The sequence below is a fragment of the Saccopteryx bilineata genome, chromosome 4 (assembly GCF_036850765.1).
Source record: "Saccopteryx bilineata isolate mSacBil1 chromosome 4, mSacBil1_pri_phased_curated, whole genome shotgun sequence".
NCBI lineage: Eukaryota > Metazoa > Chordata > Mammalia > Chiroptera > Emballonuridae > Saccopteryx > Saccopteryx bilineata.
The window spans coordinates 66119391-66134492 of NC_089493.1; the positions used below are offsets into that span (position 1 = coordinate 66119391).

Consider the following 15102-nt stretch of genomic DNA (forward strand, 5'->3'; position numbering starts at 1 on the left):
CTAATTTTTTTTAAACATTTAAAAAATAATTTTAAAAAAGTATTCAGTGAATAAGTCTTCTGCTATACTTCTGTGCCTTTGTAGGAATAAGAATATAAAAGGAGTAATCCCAGAGAGTTTATATATTCTGTATACCCTTAATTAGGACCAATGAATTTTAATCATATTTATACTTCATCCTCTCATCCAAGTTTATCCTCTGAATCAATGGAAAGATACTGTATGGTATAGCTGTGGTGTGCCACACAGATATCCCCTCCAGGACTGACTCACTCATTTCTTTCACTGCTGAGAGTGTTGTATTTATTGTGAAAGTCATTCTGAGTATGACCTATGGCCAAAGGGTTTTTCCCCTCATTTTGGGGCAGCCCAAATTCAATGACTAATTGATGTAGGTGTTCAAATGCGTAGCACTGTTGATTTAATACAGGGCCTTTGCAGCATCAGAGATTCCTGTAAGACTGGCTGAACCTTCTGCTGCAAATGCATTCCATTTCAGTTCCCCCTTCTACCCAATCCAAGATAAGTTCCATATCTTTGTTTCATAGTCTGTCTTCCAGGGAAACTGACTTAAGAAAGTCAGTGTAAAGGGAGCACTGAGGAAGTGACTCTAAGTTGAGTTATTTTATCTAGATCTTCTCTATTACACTAGCTCTGAGAACCTAATCATTAATGCTATGTGGGAAACTGAAAGCCTGTGGTGTATTGCAGCAGTCCAGCTGTTAAAATATTCACTAGTGGTGGACTTGGGTGGGATACCAGCGGAAGGGAATTAAGGCATTCATACAGTGTCTCATGTTGTTTGATAGGTTGAGGAGAGGAAGTGATTAGCACTATGGAATAGAATAGTTGCTGGGGTCTCTTGATGCAGTAGACAAAGACAATGAAAGGCTAAGGGTGATTAATTACAAATTAATGGCTAAGTATAAAGACAAAGGAGATCCATATCATCAGATAAACAAATTCTCACTTCTTGCAGCAAATGCAGAAAAAGCTGAGTGCCAGACCCAATAATTAATTTTGAGACTGGCAGAACTTCAGAGACTATTTCTCAATTTAGGTAGGTTGGCTATGCCAAGGTCAAGATTTAATAGGGAAAAAATAGAACTGTGACTGTGAATCATGGAATAGGGACATGAGGGTTAATTCATATAAAACTATTGAATCCTTAGATTCCCTGAATTCTCTACCTGCTCCTCCCTGTTAGTGGCTAGTGCCCCAACCTTGCTTGAGGGCAATACAGAAGTCTTTGACTCCCAAAATAATCTGTACATCTTCCATTGAGATCCACCACAAACAACCCCATGGACCTCCAGAACAAGGGTAAAGTCACAACATAATCCAGCTGAGTAAATGTATGGTATGGTAAGAGAGGAAAGAGACTATATGCTAAAGAAACTATTGAACCCACCAACATATCTGCACCATCAGGAACTGAGATACTACTTACAAACTGGCTTCTGTGGGTGTTAAATTAATGGGGAGGTATATAAACTTAACTAGGAAAGAATTTATTGCTATAGCAGCACTCTCCTATGGTATTAAATTTAACACCTAACAAAAACCATGGGAGGCAGTATTAACACAAAGCTATCATGGTTCTTTGAAGCTTGGAAAAAATGATAGCCTGGCAGATAATAGAGAAAGATATTATAAGTCTCAGAGAAGTAGATGTGCTAGAGTGGATATACTACATCAAACATAAAATTCACCAGCCAACAATGTTTCATGGAAGGATACACCAATTTACTAATGAGATAAAAAACCGTATGTTTCTCAAAGGCATCGCTGAGCAATTCAGTGGTGGCTATCTTCTGTAGGCCAGGGATGCTACAGAACTAGGTTTTAACAACAATGACAATAATAGGATACCAAAATAACTGAAGTTAGGTACTAGCATTTACCTATCATAAACAAGATAGGTACAAGCATCATGATAAGCTATAATGTTGGAGTGGCAAATATGAAGCAATTTAGAGAGAGCTATGGAGATGGTAAATAAAAATCAGTTCCTAGAGGTTAAATAGATGCGCTTTCCTCAACAGACAATGTTTAATTTATACAAGCAAAAGAAATCATGGGTAGATAATCTGGAGACTGAGGATATCCTCCCCAATAAAATGATAAATCGCTTGCCCAGTTTCTGGGTCTGAGCCAATACACAAATCCAAGTCCCATTGCCTGAAGGAAAGACCAGGTCTCTATGAGGTTTAGACCCAACTACATTATGCCAAATTAATATGGTGATGATTCTCATAGACCTTCATCAGAAAAACCTACTTGGGCCCATGGATTCACCTAGTAATGTTCTTTCTCAATCTTCAAGTGTATAATTTGAATGAACATATGTAGTGTTGGCATAACCTCCATGTTTATTCCTTAGCCTGATAAGAGCTATTATAGTGGATAAGGAAAGAAGGTAAATAAAAGACATTATCACATCTTGGGAAATGCAGAGATTAGTATTACCCTTAAAAATGTCAATGATGCAGGGGCAACAGTCCATATTTAATTTATTTTATCATATCCATATTTAATTTATCTCATTCAGTTCACCCCTACAAAAGCCAGAGAGATCCTAGTAGATTACTGAACTACCAATCATGAGCTGCGTTCTCTCCAACACATCAAATCATGAGATTTAATAAGCCCAATAGCAATTCACTATAAAATGGAAATGGTATATCTGGGATTATCAGGCATGAACAAGGTCACAGGGCACAAGTAAGCTGCATGAGTATGTGGCCTAGACATTTGTTATCCATTACCATTGCAGCAGTGTCTCTTCCTCAGTGTGTGTGTGTGTGTGTGTGTGTGTGTGCGCGCGCGCGCGCGCACACGCACGCGCGCGTGTGTAAGACAGAGAGACAAGATATACAGTTGACTTTGAACAACTCAGGTTTGAACTGCATGGGTCCACTTATATGTGAATATTTTCCAATAAATACCTGTGCTGTTTTTGATCCATGGCTGGGAGGTTATAAATGTATAGGGCTGACTGTATGCATTGTGCTATGCCATTTTATATAAGATACTTGAGCATCCACGGACTTTGGCATCTGCAGGGGATTCCTGGAACCAATCCCCTGCAGATACCAATGCGAAGACTAGGTTTTGAGGTAGTCAAACATTATACATAGATTTTTCAACTGCATTAGGTGCCAGCACCCTTAATTCCTGTGTTGATCAAGAGTTAGCTGTGTGTGTTTCTATTCTCATTGAAAGATATCCCTTATAGACAACCAAGAAAGCAGGAAAAAATATAAACTAAGTGACTTAGTATATGGACAGGTTATCTCAGTATGTGAGTGTCTCAGTGTGTGAAAGTCCACAAAAATGGACTATGCTACACAGTCCCACTCAACATGGCACTGAAACACAACCATGAAGGAAAATCCTCCCAATGGGCAAAATTTGAGATAGGTTACCTGGTCATCCACTTTGTGTGGAAAGAGAAGTGGCCCATGGTGAGAATACACATGGACTCATGAACAGTGGTGAACAGCTTCACTAGTTTTTCAGGAGCCTGTAAAAAGAAAAAAATTGAAAAATCAGGGTCAAAGAGAGATAGAGAAGAGGCTCAAACTGTGGAATATTCTGTGTTGCACACTGAGGCTCACCAGAAAGCATTCACATGGAAGTAGCATTAAATAACCCAGTAAAGAGTAAAATTTGACCAATTGTGGTTGAGATGGAGATTATGCATGGACCCAGTAGCATGGACTCTTATTTACCACAACTGATCAAGGTACTGCTCCTGCTTAAATGTCCAACCTGCCAGTAACAGGTACCAGTGCTGAGTACTTGATACAACAACATCTTTCAAGAAGATCAACGAGCCACTTGGTAGCACTTGATTACATTGAACTTTTACTCTGGAAAGGGCAGTACTTAATTTTAATTGGACCAACACAATTCTAGTTATAAATTTGCCCTCCTAACCCACATAATTTCATCTTAGGCCGTAAAAACTACTTCACAATAGTGGATGTGCAACAGTGAGCTCATGACTTCTGGTTCCTATGGGGGCTGCTTCTATGAAGACATATGATGAAAGTATCATGAAATCTTAAAATATAATTGTTATCTGGTCACTTTAGACTTATGGCAGGAGAAACTGACTCTGATTATTAAGAGAATATAGGACTGAAATTATACTATAAGGACAAGGAGGAATATGTTTGGCACCCAGATAAGCCACTGAAAAAATTCTTCATAATCTTTTCCCTGATTTGATGGTAAATAAATAAGAATAGAAAAACAACCAAGGGCCCAGATCCCTTAGGAATGATAATTTGAGTCATCCCAGCCATTGGAAGAGGATATCTAAAATGGGAGGCCTAGCAAGGAGATGATGTGTTGTGGTCTTGAAAGCAGCTATAATTACAAGGGCTCTAGTTCATGCTGGTAACCTTCATTCATATAAATTTCCTCAGATATAAAGACAAACCAACTACTCCAGATGGTGATAACCTGACATATAAAACAGGTGGGTTTGAGTGGCACACGGGGCAGACTGTAATGAACGCCAGGCTCTAATACCTTCAGGACCAAAGGATTTATTCCCCTGAGTTGACCTCTGGGAATGGCCCTCAACTGAAGTGGCTTGGTTCCTGGATTGCCACAAATACCAGTGCACAGTTTTTCCATACTGTCTCTGAACACACTCTAGTTTTGACCTTCAGATTACGTAAGTCTAGATCCACAAAATATATTACCTTTATTGTCACAGAATATCACAAGTTAGCAGAGACAGCTAACAAAGAACAATAATTATAGGTGCTACTATATGCTTGCTCTGTTCCAGGCACTGCCTCATTTAATCATGGTAACAATCTTCCATAAAATATACTATACTATTACTGTTGTAAAGAGGAAAAAACTGTGGCCTGCTACAATTAAGCATCTTGCCAAAAACCACAGTTCTAATAAGTGGCAATATCTACATCTGAATGCAGGATATAAAACTCCAAAGCCTTCATCTTATGTCACTACATTATACAGATAGCATGAAAAATAGAAAAACATACATACTTACGTCAGAGAGAACATAATTTGAATTTAAACTGCTTGATTATCCATTTAAATATACTATTGAATATACTAAATATAAAAGTAGTAAATATTCTACTGAAAAGACCCTGTATTGATCTATTGTACAGAACTTAAAAAATCATTCATAATGGATTTTTAGAAATTGCATTTCCCCAGCAGATTCTCCATTTGCCAGCTGTGTTCAAACATGGATCACCATTCTAAATCAAAAATTTTTCTAACATTTAATGAAGCTCTCAGTAAGCTGATCTGAGCCTTAAAGCAGAGAAGCAGAGAAATTCCTAGCCTGGAAAATAAAAAGTATGTGAAGTAAATAAATTTTGTTCCCAAGGACCAGGCCCTGCCTTTGATCAACTCTTCTGTCTCATTTAATGATTATTTTCTCTGCCTCAAGTATGCAATCACTCAGGTTTTACCCAACCTACCATAACTTTCAGGAAAGAATTTGATGGCTAGACATGTTAATAACAGAAGGAGTCTAACTTATTTACTTTTCTGGAACATTTGTAGGAATTTTAGAGTAACAATTAAAGAATTCTGAGGGAGAGGAGAGAGAAATAGGGTTATTTTTGTTTTTGTTTTCCAAACATGAGAACTTCATGACTCTGAACTCTTACCAAATAAATAAACTACTTTGCTACTCCTAACACACCTAGTTTATTTTCCTTTATTTTTTCATCATCTGCAGGTTCAAACTTTTATTACTAATAGTAAAACTTAAATCTATCTACACAATAAAAGGAAAAGTACAAATACAATTGATATATTTTAGAAGATACACTAAGGTAGAAAATATATGTATAACTATCACTACTGAAAAAATTTTTAATAAAGACATTTAATAATTTTACCGTATAACACAGGTGTGACTTCAAAATGTTCTTTATGCAAAAATCAGTACAGACCAATTAAAGCTTGATTTGTATAACCAATTTCTTGGTTATCAGGGAAAAACAGACAGTCCTCTATACTTTGTTCTGCATTTAACCTTCCTAAACTTTTATTGGGTTCTCTTGAAAGTGCTATAATTCTTTTGTTATTCTTTATTCATAATACTTCTTTTATAAGTGGCTCTATGAATACATGAAATATAATAATAATCTGCATGTTTGGAATAATTTAAAGCATTTCAAATAAGTAAGAGAAAGAGACACAGAACAGGTATGTTTTAATAGAAAGAACAATATAAAAATAGAATAGAGAATTGGGTTGAGGTAAGGAGACAGAGGTACTCATAGTTGTTTACCTTTTGCACAAGTTAGCCTGTTCTTCCTTTATGAGTTCTTCTGCTTAAGTGATCCCTACCTCATTACCCTGTTTAGAAATAGTAGTCAAGATCACTGAGATAAACATGAAAATTGTCTTAGATTCTTTATCCCAATTCTTACTCTGATTTCTATGTTGTGACAGTACCAGAGATTTCCATCAAAGGTGAGATGCAGGGCTCATGCAGTGTTACATATCAGCACCTAGGACAGCTTCTTTTTTATCTGGAGGGCAGAATGACAATACTGTCTGTAGTTTTCTCAAAATGTCTAGTTATTCAACAGTATAAGCTAATTCATACTTATAAAACAGGTACATCAGTGGATTGATAAGTACTTTACAAAGGTATTTAGCACACTTTCCCAGAAAACAAAAAGTCAGCTCCCTAGAGAATTTAACATTAATATTAGCTTGCAGATATTTTGAAAACCCACATTATTTATAAATTGAGAAACACTTGAATATACTATAAAATCAGAAATAATCCTCCCTCTTATTTCTGTTTTGCTGTGTTTGTATCCAACAGCAAAAATTAAGAAAAGAGAGAGAGAGAAAATATTTTGCATGGCATAATAAATAAAACACACAATGCTCTGTTTTCCAAAGAAGAAATTTATAGATTTAATGGCAAAATTTGTGAAGCCTGAGAAACCATAGGTTTAATTTAAGGCCATTGTCCTGCCTTGGTGTCTTTAGAATAATTTAAACTAATTATTTTTTTCTATTTTTATCTCTAAATTTCCATTATTTTAGGAAAAAACAAAGACAGTTGCTTCATATTTTTAAATTAATAATAATGGGGTGATATTAATCAATCAGGGTACATATGTTGAGAAAACATCTCTAGGTTATTTTGACATTTGATTATGTTGTATACCCATCACCCAAAGTCATATAGTCTTCTGTCACCTTCTATCTTGTTTTATTTGTGCCCTTCCTCTTCCCCATCCACTCCCCACCCCCAGTAACCACCACACTCTTGTCCATATCCCTGAGTTTCATTTTTATGTACCACCTATGTACGAAATCATATAGTTCTTAGTTTTTCTGATTTATTTACTTCACTCTGTATAATGTTATCAAGGTCCATCCATGTTGTTGTAAATGACCCGATGTCTTCATTTCTTATGGCTGAGTAGTATTCCATAGTATATATGTACCACCTCTTCTTTATCCAGTCTTCTAATTGAAGGGCTTTTTGGTTGTTTCCATGTCTTGGCCACTGTGAACAATGCTGCCATGAACATGGGGTTGCATGTGTCTTTACATACCAGTGCTTTTGAGTTATGGGGGTATATTCCCAGTAGAGAAATTGCTGGATCATATGGTAGTTCTATTTTTAATTTTTGAGGAACCACCATACTTTCCTCTATAGTGGTTGTACTACTTTCCATTCCCACCAACAGTGGATGAAGGTTCCTTTTTCTCCACAGCCTCTCCAACACTTGTTATTACCTGTCTTGTTGATAATAGCTAATCTAACAGGTGTGAGGTGGTATCTCATAGAAGTTTTGATTTGCATTTCTCTAATAACTAATGAAGATGAGCATCTTTTCATATATCTGTTGGCCATTTGTATTTCTTCCAGGGAGAAGTGACTGTTCATGTCCACTTCCCATTTTTTATTGGGTTGTTTGCTTGTTTGTTGTTGAGTTTTATAAGTTCTTTGTATATTTTGGATATTAGGCCCTTAGCTGAGCTGTTGTTTGAAAATATCATCTCTCATTTAGTTGGCTGTCTGTTTTGTTTTCAGTCTCTTATGCTGTGCAAAAGCTTCTTAGTTTGATGTAATCCCATTCAATTATCTTTGCCTTCACTGCCCTTGCCTTTGGAGTAAAAATCATAAAGTGCTCTTTGTAATCAAGGTCCATGAGTTTAGTACCTATGTTTTCTTCTATGTAATTTATTGTTTCAGGTCTTATATTTATATTTAGGTCTTTGCCCCATTTTGAATTAATTTTAGTACAAGGGGACAAACCGTAGTCGAGTGTCATTCTTTTGCATGTGGTTTTCCAGTTTTCCCAGCACTATTTGTTGAAGAGGCTTTCTTTTCTTCATTGTGTGTTGTTGGGCCCTTTATAAAAAATGATTTGACCATATACATGTGGTTTTATTTCTGGGCTTTCCATTCTGTTCCATTGGTCTGAGTGTCTATTTTTCTGCCAATACCATGCTGTTTTGATTGTCATGGCTCTATAACATAATTTGAAGTCAGGTATTATAATGCCCCAAGCTTCATTCTTTTTCCTTAGGATTGCTCTGGCTATTCGGGGTGTTTTACAGTTCCATATAAAGCTGATGATTTTTTTGTTCCATTTCTTTAAAAAACAACATTGGAATTTTGATGGGAATTGCATTAAATTGTATACCCAAAGTGTATATCACTTTGGGTAATATAGTCATTTTGACTATATTTATTCTTCCTATCCAAGAACAAGAAATAGTTTTCCATTTCATTATATCTTTTTCAATTTCCCTAACAATGCTTTGTAGTTTTCATTATATAGGTCCTTTACATTCTTTGTTATGTTTATTCCTAGGTATTTTATTTTATTTTTTTGTTACAACCATGAAGGGGATTGTTTTTTGGAGCTCATTTTCTGATGTTTCATTGTTGGCATATAGGAAGGCAATGGACTTTTGTATATTAATTTTGTATCCTGCAACCTTATTGCATTGGTTTATTGTTTGTTGTAGTCTTTTTGTGGAGTCTTTAGGGTTTTTGATGTACAGGATCATATCATCTGTGAAAACTGAAACCTTTACTTCTTCTTTCCCAATATGCCTTTTATTTCTTTTTCATGTCTGATTACTCTGGCTAGAACTTCCAGCACTACGTTGAATAAGAGTGGAGAGAGTGGACAACCTTGTCTTGTTCCTGATTTTAGGGGAAAAGTCCTCAGTTTTATGCCATTTAATATGATGTTAGCTGATGGTTTATCATAAATGGCCTTTATTATGTTGAGATATTTTCCTTCTATACCCATTTTGTTAAGTGTTTTAAACATAAAATGATGTATTTTATTGAATACTTATTCTGCATCTATTGATAAGATAATATAGTTTTTGTGCCTTGTTTTGTTGATATGATGTATTATGTTAACCATTTTACGTATGTTGAACCATCCTTGTGATTCTGGGATGAATGCCACTTGATCATGATGAATTATTTTTTTAATGTGTTGTGCATTCGATTTGCTAGTATTTTGTTTAGTATTTTAGCATCTGTATTCATTAGAAATACTGGTCTGTAGTTTTCTTTTTTTGTGTTGTCCTTGCCAGGTTTTGGTTTGAGGGTTATGTTGGCCTCATAAACTGTGTTTGGCAGTATTACTTCTTCTTCAATTTTTTGGAAGACTTTGAGTAGAACAGGAACCAAGTCTTTGAATGTTTGGTAGAATTCACTAGTATAGCCATCTGGCCTTGAATTTTTATTTTTGGGGAGGTTTTTAATAGTTGTTTCTATTTCCTCCCTGCTTATAGGTCTGTTTAGGCTTTCTGCTTCTTCATGGCTCAGTCTAGGAAGATTGTATTGTTCTAGGAATTTATCCATTTCTTCTAGATTGTTGAATTTGGTGGCATAGTTTCTCATAGTATTATACAAAAATTCTTTGCATATCTATGCCATCTGTGGTGATTTCTCCTTTTTCATTTTGGATTTTGTTTATATGAGTCCTTTCTCTTTTTTCCTTGGTGAGTCTTGCCAAGGGTTTGTCAATTCTGTTGATTTTTCCAAAGAACCAGTTCCTTGTTTTATTAATTTTTTCTATAGTTTTTCTGTTCTCTATTTCATTTATTACTGCTCTGATTTTTAGTATTTCCTTTCTTCTGCTGGTTTTGGGTTGTCTTTGTTCTTCTTTTTTTAGTTCCTTAAGATGTGAAGTTAAGTGGCTTACTTGGGCTCTCTCTTGTTTGTTCATGTAGGCCTGTAGTGATATGAACTTCCCTCTTCTTATTGCTTTTGCTGCATCCCAGAAATTCTGATATGTTGTATTGTTATTTGCCCGAATGCAAAGCCTGGAGAGCCATAGGACGTCTTGAAGCTGGTAAGACACAGACGACAGTGGCAACAGTACTTGGAGCATCCCAAAGTTTGATTAGCAGACTGTGGAATTGCTTTCAAGAGACTGGCACAGTACGAAGAAGACAAGAGCAGAGTTGCCCATCTGTCACAACAGCAGGAGATGACTGCTACTTGACCTTACTGGCAAGAAGGAACAGGGGCAGCAATGCAACAGAGCTGTAGGACAGTGTTTTGCTGCCACTAGACAACAGATATGCACCCAGACCATATGAAATAGGTTCCATCGTGTTGAACTGCATGCCGGGCAACTAATGATATGCATTATTTTATTGCTGGGCAATTAATGATATGCATTATTTTATCTGCTGAACATCATAGGACCCATAGAAGGTAGGCTGCTGAGCATCATCATTGGACCTGTGATGAGTGGTCAACTGTCCTCTTCTCTGATAAGTCACAGTTCAGTCTGCAGCCTGACAATCATTGTGTCCTGATCTGGTGTGAACAAAGGAAATAGGAGAATCCATGTTTCATGCAAGAAAGGGACTCCCTTAGTGGTGGTGGAATGAATCATAGTGTGGGCTGGCATTAGCATTGGTGGTTGTACTGACCTCCATATTATCAGAAATGGATTACTGATTGCTGTCAGATATCAAGATGAGGCCCTGCACCCTATAGTGTACCCTATGCTGGAGCACTTGGAAACTTTCTTTTCATGGACAATAATGCAAGGCCCCACTGTGTGCATCCTGTGGACAACATGCTTCAGGAGGCAGGAATTGAACACATGGGCTGGCCTTCATGTTCTCCAGACCTGAATCCTGTTGAACATGCTTGGGATGAACTGGGAAGACATCTGGAAAACCATCCAATGTCTCCCACAATACTTCTTGAGCTGGAAGTTGTCCTGGAGCAAGACAACTATTCACCTCTTCAGCAACCATCCTCCTTTAATTCTTTCCTTTAATAATAATTTGTGTTCATGTCTCCTTCCCCCAGAGGATCCACAAGAACTGTTGGACAATCTGATCCTGTCCATGCCCCATCACTGTCAGTATGTTTTGGCAGTCTTGGGTGACCATATACCCTATTGAACAGTGAATGTGTGGCACTCTCATCCAGTTTGGCATGCTTCTGTTCCCCCCCTCCAATATGTCACTTGCTACTCAATCATGATAATTGAGTTTGCATCTCATTTGCATAATCAAAAACTTTCTCTGACTTGTTGTTTGTTTTACTGATGTTCTGGTTTCATAAAAAAAGAAATCAAATACTTCATTTTTTATCACTTCATATTCATTTTGAAATATCCCCTAATTTTTGTGAGCAGTGTAATTGAGGTTGCATAACCTTGCCTTCATTGACAAATGCAGATTGAGCCATAGTGTTTGGGTGAAAAATGTGTGATCACAGTTTGAAGGGGACTATTTATTAACATTTCAAAATGTTGAACAATATGTTGACATTAGGGAAACAGCTCAGTTTACTCTGTGTTTTATTCACACAAAGCATGGCATCTATCTGGCTTCTTGCTAATAAGGTTATCTATGAACTCCTCCTTTGAAAGACAATTCTTTGTAACCCCCTATACCTTCATGATGTTCTATACAGAATAAGTTACTAGTGAATATGAACACATGAAAGATACATTCAAGAAGAATCAAACTTGTTAAAAGTTTATATTTAAATTCAAAAGTTTTTCTAGAATACTTATAGTATCAACACTTGACTCATTCACCCAATAAACATTTATTGAGTACCAGTCTAAGTATTATGACCTGTATTAGCTTTGGGAGAATACAATGGTGAGCAAAACAGTAATAGTCTTTAAAAAAAAACCCAGCAAAATAACAATAGTCTCTACCATCTATAAGATCAGAATGAACAGGGAAAGTTCTTTTAAACAAGCAATTTTAATAAATAATGATATTTTCTTTCAAACCATATCCACCAAAAAGTAACTCTTTGGTGACTGCTCCATGAAATTCATACCTACCAATAACCCTAATCCTCACTATATAGTTTCTGCTCTAACCCAAGACATGTCTTTACCTCTTTGCTTGAATAGAACATACTTGCCTTCTTAACAGACTATCAGTGTTGCAATACAAACATTATAGTTTATTCCCTCCATTAGTAGTTCATGTTTAGCCCCTATTCACCTCTTCAGCAACCATCCTCCTTTAATTCTTTCCTTGAATAATAATTTGTGTTCATGTCTCCTTCCCCCAGTAGATGTAAATGTTTTTGATGGCAGGTCCTCTTTTTACTCATCTTCACATTCCTTCTACAGAACCTTGCAAAGTACCCTAAAGTACCCTAAGTTGTCTTGAACATCAGCAAAAGCAGCTTATGCCTCTTGACTCATACAAACTTTGTTATTTCCTTTAATTCACAAACATTTCTAATGCATAGAAAATTCTCTCTGGCCAATCATCATAATCTATGTCATCCCTTTCTTTAAAATATCAAGAAAATACTCTTTTAAGCACTAATGCGTGTGTGTGTATTTGTGTGTGTGTGTGTGAAATTAATAATGTCAAACACAGGAAACTGTTACATGTATCCAATCAGGATCACTTTAATTTTCCAGTCTTTTTTTTTTTTTTTTTTTTTTTTGCTCTGCAACTAATAAACTACTAGTTTTGCAGTACAGAAAACTATAGCACAAGCCTTGTCCACAAGGAGCCTACAGTCTAGTGAAGAATAGAGGAGAAAGCAGGTGCAGGTACTGGATATTCAGCCCAGGCTTAATGGTGAAGGAGAGAGGCATCAGCAAAGAACAGCCTTTTGGCCTCTGCACAGGTAATCATGCATTAACCACACATCTTGACTGAAATTGAACTTGCTTTACTCCTCTTGCAAAGCTGCTCACAGTCCTGTAATTAACCCAGAAGGAATCCCCTAGACTCCAAGTGGTTTATCGCCAGTCTAATTAGGACAAAGGCAGTAGCAGCTCAAGAGGCAGGATATACACTTCTCAATCAGAGATGTACAAGCGCTGTCCCTCAGGTAGCCTAAGGCATACAGCAAAACAGAAAATATAAACACAGTCACCTGGATGTGTTGGGATTTCTGAAATATAAATTTTTTAGATATGTTTCGAGCCCAAGCTTGGCTTTCTTCTGTTGTCGGGGATATTGCTGCCCCACCTTCTTCCATAGCCACCTGCTGAGTCCTCAGGACCCTCAGACTAATGTCAGTAATCTAAGCAAAACATAATTAGGATAAACACACTAGTACTCAGAAAATGAAAAAACGTCCTGTTCTTCATGTGTAGAGTTAGTTAATGCTCTAGCTCCCCTTCATTAGATGCTGGCTTTGAATTAGTTTTCTGGGAAAAGAGATAGATTTTGCAAAACAGTAATTGCATTTCTATTCTTCTTTATGACCAATCTTTCCTTCTTGCAAAATGATGTGTTGGGATCCAGGGCTCTAATCTTGGGTCAGAATATTTTCCTCAGTGCTAATAATCAATCCATATAGAAGTTAACTTATTTTCAAAAGGTCATTTCTACAAACCCCCATTCCAAATCAATAAAATTCTAATTACCAAGACAGCCATCCCTCATCACTACCACTGTTATTTAACTAAATAAGAAATGCCCATTTCTCCAAAATATCTATTTATCAATTTCAAATTATTAGAAAATATTAATTAATTCCAATTACACAAAACATAATTTAATACTTCATAATGTAGAGAGCACTAAAGGAACAACTTTAGAATCTGTCATGGCATCATTATGAATATATGTTATTGTACAATATTACAGCTATAAAATGACAATTTAATCTGTAAGTTGTATCATCACCTATAAATATCTATTATGTTTATATTTGTTCTAAACTTATTTTAACGTACTCTTTTTTTAATAACAATGAGATCATGTCTCTCAAAACAAGGCTTCAAAAAATTGAGTCAAGACTCAGAACTGTTACTCTTCACGGAATTCTTTAGTAAAAGGCCAAAGATTTATGCGACCTGAAGAAAAACCAGAGTATGTTCTAAACTTATTGCCACAAACTAGTGAATCGTTTACTAATTTTTGAATTTTTTATAAATAAGAGTTCACAGTATGTCTCCATTAGATTTCACTCATTAATGCTGACAAAAACATAGTAACAAAATTTTACATTAAAATAGGAACAGATTTTACTGTATTTTGGTATATTTTCATCAGGTATTAAGCAGTACAGTAAATCATCTGTCCTGGAGGAGTTTTATATCACTGAACTAAGAGATTGGGTTCACAATACAATGTCAATTAACTGAAAAATAATTGAAAGACAGAAACCTAAAAACTGTAAGTTCTTTGACAAGTTCTTTCTTGATAATTCCATAATTTTTTATAAATTCAATTAAGTTTGACATCTGAAAGTTGTGTCACATCCTGTGGACTTTAAATTTTTTTCTGCATTCTAAGAAATATTTTCTTTATTTTCACGGAAGGAAGCTTTTTATTCCAAACACAACAACCAGCAAATAATAACTTCTGGGTAAGGCCTATAGTGTCGGCAACTGGAACCAACTCTGAGAAAAATTAATGAATCCTTATAATATCAAGTATTAAGAGGAAATTAATATAAAATCTAGAAACTCACAAAAAGAAATCTTTTTTTTATTATTTCTCTGAAGTTGGAAATGGGGAGGCAGTCAGACTCCCGCATGCACCCGACCGGGATCCACCCAGCATGCCCACCAGGGGGCGATGCTCTGCCCATCTGGGCGTCGCTCTGCCGCAATCAGAGCCATT

At 36.1% G+C, this 15102-nt stretch overlaps 1 non-coding gene across 1 annotated transcript; it reads right to left on the reverse strand.

The window, feature by feature from the left end:
• Positions 1-14235: 14235 nt before the first annotated feature.
• Positions 14236-14350, reverse strand: LOC136336887 (U5 spliceosomal RNA). The gene has a single exon (XR_010731627.1). It is a non-coding gene; the product is annotated as a U5 spliceosomal RNA (small nuclear RNA).
• Positions 14351-15102: the final 752 nt, after the last annotated feature.